The sequence below is a fragment of the Podarcis gaigeae genome (genome assembly GCF_964106915.1).
Source record: "Podarcis gaigeae genome assembly, chromosome: 14".
NCBI lineage: Eukaryota > Metazoa > Chordata > Lepidosauria > Squamata > Lacertidae > Podarcis > Podarcis gaigeae.
In genome coordinates, this window is record NC_139690.1 from 11,338,156 (window position 1) to 11,350,254 (window position 12,099).

The 12,099-nt window shown below is 47.8% G+C and overlaps 1 protein-coding gene across 3 annotated transcripts in view; it reads right to left on the reverse strand.

Annotated features, from left to right (window-relative positions):
* The window catches only part of LOC310831722 (tropomodulin-3), a 50,496-nt gene extending 43,364 nt beyond the window's left edge, over window positions 1-7,132 (reverse strand). For 2 of the 3 annotated variants that reach the window (XM_083712841.1, XM_083712840.1), the window contains exon 1: window positions 7,020-7,132. The gene's annotated coding sequence lies outside the window, so the exon portion shown is untranslated. The remainder of the gene's footprint in view (window positions 1-7,019) is intronic. The other variant, XM_083712842.1, reaches the window with a different exon arrangement.
* Between the last annotated feature and the right edge of the window lie 4,967 nt (window positions 7,133-12,099).

Consider the following 12,099-nt stretch of genomic DNA (forward strand, 5'->3'; position numbering starts at 1 on the left):
TTAATTTTGTCTTGCGAGGCACCACTGTACAGTGGTACCTCAGGTTAAGGACTTAATTTGTTCCGGAGGTCCATTCTTAACCTGAAACTGTTCTTAACCCGAAACACCACTTTAGCTAATGGAGCCTCCCGCTGCTGCTGCGCTGCCGCCGCACGATTTCTGTTCTCATCCTGAAGCAAAGTTCTTAACCTGAGGTACTATTTCTGGGTTAGCGGAGTCTGTAACCTAAAGCGTCTGTAACCCGAGGTACCACTGTATTAGTCATGGCTTCCCCACCCCCAAGAATCCGGGGACCTACATTTAGCAGGAAAGGGACTGACGGTTAAAGCACTCTAGAAATTGTACCTCTGTGATAGTGAAAGAGGTGACCTAACAACTCTCCGCAGCCTTAGTAAACTACACTTTCCCAGGAAGCAGCTCTGTGATCTTTCCAAATGCTACAGTACTATCTGTACCAGTCTTGATATTTTTTTTTTAATGTACTTTTAGCATCAGTGACTTCATTGTTAAAACATTATGGGAAGCAATTTATCAGTGAAAATGCTAATAATAATGACCAAGTATGCCAGGATTCGAACCTAGGGCCCCTGGCGTGAAAAGCATGTGATCCACCTGTGGATTTTCATCCAAAAGCTGAAGATACGAGAGATTCAAATGGTGGCCTGCGAGTATAGCACATTCAAGTTTTTCCTCTGCAACGATGAGGGATAGAAACTTGCTTTAGATAAACATATTTGTCTTACACCAGGCCTGAGTCATTAGTCCATCTAACTCATGTAGAGTGAACTTTGACTGGCAGCAATGTTCCAGAGTTTCTCGGTCCCCTGCCTGCAAACTTGAGAGCTATCCACCTGCAGCAACGGAAATGCTATTTGTCCTGAATTAAGACCTAAATGTTTTAGCAGAGGCATGCAAAATACATGCACTGGGGACCCCTTGACCTCAGGCACTAACAAGGCTACAAAGAGGTTACTGGAGACGAGTGACCTGCAAAGTTACAGAGTCCTAATTGTTTTCTCTTTTGAAGGCGGGCAGGGCTTCCAAATTTACTGAGGATCTTTGCAAAACAAAGCCCAATTGCTGAAGTTTTAAAATAGAAAATGACATCAGAGGCAAATAAACAAGAGCTGGTTTGGAACTAAGAAGCCTTAAAACATTGTCCTTATTTTTGGTCCGCCTCTTATTCCAATCAGCCTCTGGATGAACCTCAACAGGAGAAGGGAGGGTCTTTCGTAGGCAAAGTTTATCAGTTTTCCACCATCCATCACAGGCTTGAAAGGGTTCCAGCTGCTTAAGGGAGACCAGTTCCAACCTTCTCACCAAAGAACCCTCACATTGGCAGCAGCGTTAACTCTTCACCAGCTGGGAAAACAGTTCGGACATCCCTGCTCCAGTTGTGCCACAAAAATCTGCCTTATGGATTCAGCAAAAACGTTCTCCTGTTCAGTCTTCCAGCCAGCAATCCCCTTCCCAGGACACTCCATTGCATCTTCCCACCCACCCACAGTGGTTTCCATTTCCTCTCTCTAACCACAGTCTGCCAGCATTCTTTCGCGACTCTCTATTCCAGACACGGACACATTTTGTACCCTCCCCTGCCCCTCCCCAGGTCCAAGAAGCTGGTCTACGCTGGCTGGGGCCATCAAAAGTTGTAGCCCGGCAACACTGGAAGGCCCGGAGAAGGCCTAATCCTGTTGTGGTGCAATTGTTCTCTGCTCAGTTTTGGTTTGCGCAGGCTAGGAATGGGGAACGCTTTTCAACCTGGGGGCCATGTTCTCTTCTGGGGGACGCCTGCCAGTGGTGGTTGGGGGCTCAGGGAAAAGTGGGTGGAGGAAGATATTTTATCTTCGTACAGCTGGCTGGTTTCTAGGCACAGCCACCCATCAGAAGGCATTATCAGGTACAGAACTGATATTCGGATGGAAATGACACAGGAAATGGACTGGGACGCAAACGAAGCTTATAAAGCGACTGAACTACTATGTGTTAATATACCAGCACACATTTTTTTTTAAACCGCAGCTTTTCTTTTGGAGAAGGAGATAAAAGAATAAAGAGGGAATGTTTTATAATGGCAAAGGCGGTAACTGGAGAATCTTCTTTACACTTTCGTAAACAAACTGGATAGTACGAGGTGGAAGGATGAAAAAACAACTTCCAGCAAAGGAAAGAATAATTGAATAACCTAGATTGAGTATTTGACGATTTTGAAGAAATATTGCATACATAACTGACAGATAGCTAGCTGGACGTCTTTTCTTTATCCCTCTCTCTATTTTTCTCTCCCTTGGTAGTAGTTTGTTGTTGTTGTTGTTGTCTCTCTCGTATTTTGGTAAGAACTGTATACAGATGAAGGAGAAGGAGTTTGAGGACCACGTGTGAGAGGCGGGTAAGGGGAGATCTCACAGGGTGGGAGGCTGTGACAAGAGAGGGATGACCCCAGGTTAGAGCTGGGAAGAGCACACCTTCCTCTGTAGGGGGTGAAAGTTAAGATATAGGGGTGGAAGAGGATTTTGTAGTTTCTTTTTCCGTTTCTTCTTTCCATGGGTTATTTTCTTTAATTTTTTGTAATTGGTTTGTTCTTTCTAATTGTACTGTGAAAACTTCAATAATAAAATACAAGTGGTACCTCAGGTTAAGTACTTAATTCGTTCCAGAGGTCTGTACTTAACCTGAAACTGTTCTTAACCTGAAGAACCCCTTTATCTAATGGGGCCTCCTGCTGTCGCCGCGCCACCGGAGCACGATTTCTGTTCTTATCCTGAAGCAAAGTTCTTAACCTGAAGCACTATTTCTGGGTTAGCAGAGTGTGTAACCTGAAACGTATGTAACCTGAAGCGTATGTAACCCGAGGTACCACTGTAGAATGAAGTATTATCAGGGTTCAGAGATGCATTCCAGCTAGAGGGGAAACATTTGCCGAGTGTGCAAACAGGTGTGTGACAGGTCCATGGAGAGTCACAAGCAGAAATCGGCAAAGTTTTTGTGGTTTGGGCCAGTTCACGGTCCTGCAGACGCCGCGGTGGGCCGGAGTGCGCGCGCACGCATGCGCAAACACTATTTCCTGCACTCCTTCTGGCGCGGAGGAGGCATGTGCAGCTTCCCATTGGCTGCAGGAAGCTCCTGCAGCCAATGGGAAGCCAGCCAGCGTCACGGAAGGCAGTCCCCGCTCTGCTCAAAGCCGGTTTAGTCCGGCACACAGAAGCTGACCGAGCAGTCGGTGGAGGTCCATGGGCCGGTTAAACAACCCTCATGGACCACTTGTGGCCCATGGGCCTTAGGTTGCCAACCCCGGGTCATGAGGGCCAGGCTGAAAGGGCTTGAGGGCCACATTTGGTCCCTGAACATGAGGTGCCACATCCGTGGTGTGGTCTGAGCTATCGGTAGATTGGGGAGAGTGTAAGCCTAATTGATATTTTGGTTGATCATGGTTCCCTCTCAACTCAGTGATTCTAGGTATCCCAAGCCAGATTTATTAATTTTTTAATTTGTATTTTGGCCTGAACCGATTTTTCCCTTTTCCCTTTCCTCCAGCAGCGACAACTTGTCTCCTTTGGGAATCAGCAACTCCTCACATCTGGTTTTGCTATAAGATTTCCCAAGCATGCACCACTCAAAAAAAGTATCGGGAAAGACATATCCAGCATCACGAGGATTATGATTGGGGTGTTTTGCCTGCCACTCCGTTCTCTTCCCACTGTTTGTTTATCTTTAAAAGAAGAAAGACAATCGCTCTGGTTGTTTCCCCCTCTGCTGAACTTTATATCCCCCGGAGGCCAAAGCAAACAAACTGGTCTAGGAGATGCCCCAAGCATTATGGAAACATTTTGAGTATGTACACATTTACATAGCAAACAGAGCCTAGAGACCGAAGGGAGCCCCGCCATTCAAAGTACCATTTCTAGAAGCCAAACATACCTTTCGAATGCTCTTATTTCCTGCTTCTACTCAGCTACGCCGCTCAGCACCGGAACTGCTTTGCATTAATAAGAGTGACGGCGCACACCTAACATTTTATTAGGCACGCCACATCAGGTGAGCATTCCTGAGTCGAGATACCTTGGGGGGGGACACATACCTGTGCAGCTTTTTAAAAAGTCCCATGGAAGCTAAAACGGCTCGTTTGAAACTGTAGCACAATAATACAAGCAGAAGAAAAGGATAAGTAGGAGATCTCGAGGTTGTATCGAACCAAGTTCTGCTCATAGTACACCCAGTGAAATTCCTGGACGTAAGTTAGTCATCTGCTTGAGCAGAAGTTAGTCATGTTCATTAACTTTGGTCCCATCTGTACAATACACTTGAAGCAGTGTCACAGCACTTCAAATTTAGTTTGTCAAAGGTGCTGAGAGTTAGGAGACGCCTTTTCCCCTCAAGGAGCTACAATCCCCAGAGTTCCCTGGGAAGAGGGACAGACTGTTCAACTCCTCAGAGTTACAGCTCTGTGAGGAGAATCGGGGTCTCCTAGCCGCTCTCATCACCCATAACAAACTACAGTTCCCAAGACTGAAGGAAGCCATGACTGTTTCAAGTAGCATGATACTGCTTTAAATGTTTAGTGCGGATGGGGTCTGGACTAGCATTGGATATAACCCCAACTTCTGAAAGCAACACCTTACAAATATGGGAATACTTCAATAGACACTGTTGACATTCTTTGAACTCTTCTAGTCCGCTAAACGGATGCCAATGACAACTCCATCAGCAGAGCGTGAGACGCTTAATCTCAGGGTTGCGAGTTCGAGGCACGGACTGGGCAAAAGAAGCCTGCATTGCAGGGGGCTGGACTAGATGATACACAAGGTCCCTTCCAACTCCAGAATTTTATGATTCTATGATTCTAGGATGTTTGTTTGTTTGTTTGTTTGTTTAACTGCCACTGTAATAGACCAGTCTTTTATTTAAGAATTGGCCCGATAGCCATAGGCTTGGATTGTTTATTTGCTATATTTTTCAGTTGCCTCATGCAAGGAGCCTCCAGCCTTCCTCAGCCTGGTGAGCTGCTTGGGAAAGGTCTGATGCCAACAACGCATACATGATGGGTTTCCACGGCACATTTCCCTTTAAGACCACCTGACCATATTTCAAAGAAACATTCTTTACGCAGATTATCATGGAATACCGGTACTGTTTTCATTTCTAGCCAATCAGAAGGTCGGCAGTTCAGATCCCTGCGACGGGGTGAGCTCCCGTTGCTCGGTCCCTGCTCCTGCCAACCTAGCAGTTCGAAAGCACGTCAAAGTGCAAGTAGATAAATAGGTCCCGCTCCGGCGGGAAGGTAAACGGCATTTCCGTGTGCTGCTCTGGTTCACCAGAAGCGGCTTAGTCATGCTGGCCACAACCCAGAAGCTGTCTGCGGACAAACGCCAGCTCCCTCGGCCAGTAAAGCGAGATGAGCACGCAACCCCAGAGTTGGTCACGACTGGACCTAATGGTCAGGGGTCCCTTTACCTTTTTTATTCTCCTGAAAGCATTTTCAATGGCATGCCAGCACAAAGCCAATCCAAACATTCAGACAGGCATGTAGGACAGCCCTCCTTCACCCAATGGGAAATGAAATAAAAATAATGTACTTCTCTGAGAGGGGCAGGGGCAGCTCCTCGTCTTTCACCTCACACCCCCAGATGGGCATGTCAATCCACACCTACGGATGTGCCCAGAAAAATTGGTGGGATCCAAATGACCATTATAGGGTGGAGATATAGGAGCATCAGCTGCACAATGTGTTCCAAAACAAGGCTATGAAGACACCGTACCTTTAAAGCACAATCGGAGCACATGCTTTCCCTTAAAGGATTCTGGGCCCTGTAGTTTACCCCTCGCAGAGTTGCAGTTCCCAGCAGCCCTTTGCGAACTACAGTGCCCAGAATTCTGCGAGGGAAAGAATGTGTTTCAAAGATATAGTGTGAGTCACTTCCTAGTTCCTACATTACCACCTCAGCCGGCACTGGGGAAGCAGGAAGGGCATTAAGTCCAGAGTCTAAATTAAAAGTTGCTCACTCTGGACTTCAGTGAGAAAGCATTTCCTTTCCATTCACCCTGCACACCTAGAACAGATGTAAAGCAAAGAGCGATCTTTTGTTGCATGCAACAGGAACGGAAAACACCGAAAAGCAAAAGAGGATTCGCTTGTACCAAGATGTTGGGCGTAGTACAAAATGTTCCACAGCCAAGGGGAGGCAGGCACCATGGCAAAACAAGGCTCACTCTCACCTGCCATTAAACTCTTGGCCATTTTTAATCAGCTGTGGACCAAAAGCGACACATATGCCCTCTTTATGGGGAAATCATACTGGTGACAAAAACAACACGTTCTGCATGCTGCAGCCCTGAGCAGAAAAGCCCAAGGTGGGATGGGGAGACAAAAGCATCAAACAGAACACCAAACCCCACTTGCAAAACATTTCCCCCCTCAGAGAGAGAGAGGGGGGGGGGGAGTAAGTTTCCCTGAGTTGGGGAGCCGGCATGTAGTCAGAGAGGGAGGAAATCCTTGCAGAGCAGATGGAGAGGGGGTGGTGGATAAGATTCACGATGCGACAAGGGGTGGAGTTGAGCTTCCTGGGTGTGAGTTTGTCAAGTTTGCAGAGGAAAAGAGCTGTGGGGAAGGGAGGCAGGGGGGAAGAACTGAAGCGGGTGTGGAAGTGGAGCGACTCCGGATCCTACTCCGCGTTGCTGGATCTGCAGAGCAACTGCTCCCCCAAAAGAGAGCTTCAACTGACTCTTTGTCCTTGTGCATACCATCCTTTTAAATAATAATAATAATAAGCTACGCCTGCTTTCCCACAACGGCAGCTAGCTCCCTCCTCTTTCCGCCTCACCTAGTGCTCTGCAGTTGGAAGGGGTCCCCCGCGGTCATCTAGTCCAACCCCGGCAAGGCAGGAATCTTTCCCCCCAACTTTTCCCAAAGTGCGGCCAAAGTGACAGCAGTCCCCTCCAGATGCAAGGGCCTCACCCGGACCCGGCTAATTCCACCCCGCCCTTCCCGCCCCGACCCCCCTCGTCGCCCCCGGACGACTCACCCAGCCAGGCGGCGAACTTCTCCCAACCTTTTCGAAGAAGGAGAGGAAACGTACAAGGCTGCGGCTGCCGAGTCTCCGCCCGGCCACTGCGCCTGCGCGCCCCTCCCAGGACAGGCTCCGAGGAGGCGCTCGCGTGGGATCATGGGAGGCGTAGTCCGCCATTGATTTGGGCTGTAGTCCGGAAGCCTCTCGCTCGAGGGATGGAGCGGGAGGAGAGAACCCCGGGTGTGACGCTGCCGCCCCATTTTCGGTTGCGCACACAGACCTGGGATTCCCCCAAAGAAGGAATGATAGAATTATAGAGTTGGAAGGGACCACGGGGATCATCTAGTCCAACCCCCTGCGATGCAGGAATATTTTGCCCAACGTGGGGCTCGAACCCCCGACCCTGACATTAAGGGTCTTGCACTCCACCGAATGAATTACCCTCAGCATTTCACTTCTGAGAGCCATTAATATAATAAAATTAAAATATAATATAATATATTTGCCTGCTTGCTTGAGCCATTTAAAATAAACCACTAAAGCAGATTCATAAAATAAATTATATACAGTGGTACCTCAGGTTACATACTCTTCAGGTTACAGACTCTGCTAACCCAGAAATAGTGCTTCAGGTTAAGAACTTTGCTTCAGGATAAGAACAGAAATCGGGCTCAGGCGGTGCGGCAGCAGCAGGAGGCCCCATTAGCTAAAGTGGTGCTTCAGGTTAAGAACAGACCTCCGGAACGAATTAAGTACTTAACCCGAGGTACCGCTGTACAGTGGACGCTCGGGTTGCGAACATGATCCATGAAAGATGCACGTTCGCAACCTGCAGCGTTCGCAACCCACAGCTATGTGTTTGCGCCCACACGGGTTGCGATTTGACGCTTCTGCACATGCGCAAAGCACAATTTAGCACTTCTGTGCATGCGCGACCACCAAAACTCGGAAGTAACCCGTTCTGGTACTTCTGGGTTTGGGCGGTCTGTAACCCGAAAAAACACAACCTGAAGCGTCTCTAACCCGAGGTATGTCTGTACTTAATGATAATAATACTGACATTTTGTCTGCAGATTTTGAGTGCCTGTGTTTATTGTTATTTTTAAAATAAATTGTTTCATGAAATTGTTTAGAGGGGGTGTATTCTTCACCAACACTGAAAAGGTGTTGGTGTAACCTGGTCAGTTCAAAATACTGTAAATAGCAGCAGCAGCAACAGCAACGTCAACCAATATACTGTATTTTTCACTCTATAAGACGCACCAGACCACAAGACGCACCCAGTTTTTGGAGGAGGAAAACAAGAAAAAAAATATTATGAATCTCAGAAGCCAGAACAGCAAGAGGAATCGGTGCGCAGTGAAAGCAGCAATCCCTCTTGCTGTTCTGGCTTCTGGGATAGCTGTGCAGCCTGCATTCGCCCCATAAGACACACACACATTTCCCCTTACTTTTTAGGAGGGAAAAAGTGAGTCTTATAGAGCAAAAAGTACGGTATGTAAAAAAACACACAATACGTTTGTATAAAACAATACAAATAAAACAACTTAACAGCTTAAAACTAGATGGGAGAGAAAATACTGCCTAATGCAGAAATAAGAAAGTAGCATGCAAAACATCGACATGCTCCAGATGATGTACTGTATCTTATTTCCAGTAATTTGGATGCAAGACTCAACCTTCAAGCATCCATGTCTCACCTAGGGTACTGCAGACACTCCCATTCCAGTTCTTACCCAGAGAGGCCTTATGGACACTCTTATCATTGGGCACTCACTCTACCCAGAGGCCAGTAATTTCTTTTCCACATTCTCCTACCAATTCATCCAGGCTGGGGTGGGGGTGTAAACAAAGGTTTTTTGAGTGGCAGGGATGGCGGGGGGGAGGACCCTTGCCCTTGTAACCTACAAAGCAATGACTTTTTTAAAAAAAAAAACTTTTTTTGCATTAAACAGGTACATTTAAATATAGGGTGACTTTTACAGCCCTTTCTCCAAATTAAAGTTCATAGAATCAGAATTGTAGAGACTATGCAAGTCATCTAGTCCCAACTCCTGCAGTGCAGGAAACTTACCTAACCTAGAGCTCAAACTCATGAGCCTGAGATTAAGTGTCTCATGCTCTACTGACCAGTGGCGTAGCGTGGGGGGTGCAGGGAGGCCGGCCGCACCGGGTGCAACATCTGGGGGTTAGGGTTAGGGGCGCAAATCCACGGGTTAGGGGGCGCAAATCCACGGGTTAGGGGGCACAAATTACTTGCCTTGCCCCGGGTGCTGACAACCCACGCTACGCCACTGCTACTGACTATCTGAGCTGACATAAGGGGAACAGGGGAGAAACATACATTTCAAAGTGCATGTTTCTTAAAGGGAAAAAAAACAGTTTCTAATGATCAAGTGGGCTTTAGATATTGGGAAAACCATTAACTTAACAGCATGGGAAGAAGAACTATGGAGAAAAAACTGGAAATTTACAGCCTGTGAAGTATTGAGCGAAAACCTAATCAAGATGTTTTATAGATGGTACTTAACACCTACCAAAATAGCTCAAATGTATAAGACAAAAACAAATCTGTGCTGGAGGTGTGGTAAAAAAGAGGGGACACTTATGGACATGTGAAAAATTCAAAAGCTTCAGGAACACAGTGTATGATGAGCTTAAAAAAATGTTTGAGCATAACTTTATGAAAAATACAGAAGTTTTTCTACTAGGGATAATGGACACAGGCATAGCAAGAGACGATCAGAAAATATTCCTCTATGCCACAGGAGCAGCAAGGATCCTAACTGCTAAAAACTGGAAAAAAGAAACTGTGCCAATGTAATGGTTCTAGGGGTTGCTCGTGCGTAAATCATGGCCACACCTGGCTGGGCTACCTGGGTGAACCCTTTCTGTCTGGACAGCCTCTCACCCGTGGCTGTCTCAGTCGCTGGCAGAATCCGTCAGTGGGCGTTTCTTGAACTTCTTCCAGCAAAGAAGTTCTTTGACGCCAAGTCTCCTCCTACTCTCCCTGCGCGGAAGTCTTCTGCGCAGGGAGGGTGTGGGCAGCGGGGGACCCGTGCTCTCCCCGCTGGTCTCCGGTGAGGAGTCCTGGAGCCCCCTTGCCGATTCTCCTTTCTGCCCCCCTTCTCCACTGGTGCTACGCTGATTTCTTTCCCCAGCAGATGGGCTGCCTCTCTCCCTACTGGGACCCTCTCTGGCATCCCTCTGGAGCCTTCCCTCCGCCTCTGGCTCCGATGGCAGTTCCCTGACAGCCAACAAAAAAGAAATGGCAAGATAAACTGTTAGAGTATGTTGAACTGGCTAGATTAACAGAGGCAATTAGAGATCATACTAGACAAGAGTTTCAAAAAGCATCGGGGAAACGCAGAGACTACTTCACAAAACAGTGCCTTAAAATACATACCTAGACTTGTTTTGATTAATGTCTGCAGGAGACTTTGTGGATATTTAAGTTATAATTAGAAAAATCTTAATAATTATTCATAAAGGACACAGTTTCTAAGAAGTAAATAAGGAGGCCAGATACAGGATAAAGGAAGTTTAGGATAAAGGAAGTTATTTGGTTGTCTGTATTGCTGTATGTCAAGGGACGCGGGTGGCGCTGTGGGTAAAACCTCAGCGCCTAGGACTTGCCTATCGCATGGTCGGCGGTTCGAATCCCCGCGGCGGGGTGAGCTCCCGTCATTCGGTCCCAGCTCCTGCCCACCTAGCAGTTCGAAAGCACCCTTAAGTGCAAGTAGATAAATAGGTACCGCTTTATAGCGGGAAGGTAAATGGCGTTTCCGTGTGCTGCTCTGGTGTCGGTTCGCCGGAGCAGCTTCATCACGCTGGCCACGTGACCCGGAAGTGTCTGTGGACAGCGCTGGCTCCTGGCCTCTAGAGTGAGATGAGCGCACAACCCTAGAGTCTGTCAAGACTGGCCCGTACGGGCAGGGGTACCTTTACCTTTTATTGTTGTATGTCATGTTCACTGTATCTTATGTTCACGTTTAATGTGTATTGGGATGCAGGTGGCGCTGTGGGTTAAAGCCTCAGCGCCTAGGACTTGCCGATCAGAAGGTCGGCGGTTCGAATCCCTGCGGCGGGGTGCGCTCCCGTCGTTCGGTCCCAGCGCCTGCCAACCTAGCAGTTCGAAAGCACCTCCGGGTGCAAGTAGATAAATAGGGACCGCTTACCAGCGGGAAGGTAAACGGCGTTTCCGTGTGCGGCTCTGGCGAGCCAGAGCAGCGATGTCACGCTGGCCACGTGACCCGGAAGTGTCTCCAGACAGCGCTGGCCCCTGGCCTCTTGAGTGAGATGGGCGCACAACCCCAGAGTCTGTCAAGACTGGCCCGTACGGGCAGGGGTACCTTTACCTTTACCTAATGTGTATTGGGGGTGGGGGGGTTGTGTTATGTTGTAAATAAAATTCCAATTAAAATTTAAAATTTAAAAAAAGAAAAGAAAAATAAATAGTTTCAGCTTAATATAAAAGGTAAAGGGACCCCTGACCATTAGGTCCAGTCGTGACCGACTCTGGGGTTGCGGTGCTCATCTCGCTTTATTGGCTGAGGGAGCCGGCGTACAGCTTCCGGGTCATACGGCCAGCATGACTAAGCCGCTTCTGGTGAACCAGAGCAGCGCACGGAAACGCTGTTTACCTTCCCGCCAGAGCGGTACCTATTTATCTACTTGCACTTTGACGTGCTTTTGAACTGCTAGGTTGGCAGGAGCAAGGACCAAGCAACAAGAGCTCACCCCGTCGCTGGGATTCGAACTGCCGACCTTCTGATCGGCAAGTCCTAGGCTCTGTGGTTTAACCCACAGCGCCACCCGCGTCCAATATACTATGCTCTGAAAAGAAGCAAGCCATCACATTGCTTAGCCTTGCAAGTTAGAAACAGAAATTTTGGAACTTGTCTAGCAAAGCAATAAAGCAGCACCTTCGACTTAACAGTCAGAAATGCCTCTGCCACTGAATGCCACTGAAATGCCAGGTCTTCTGTATCCACCCAGAGCACTGCCAACTTCAGTTCACACCACCACCATCCACGATAGTGGACAAAACAGGATCATCAGTTTTACTACCTCTCTCAAACCAGGTTCCGTTTTG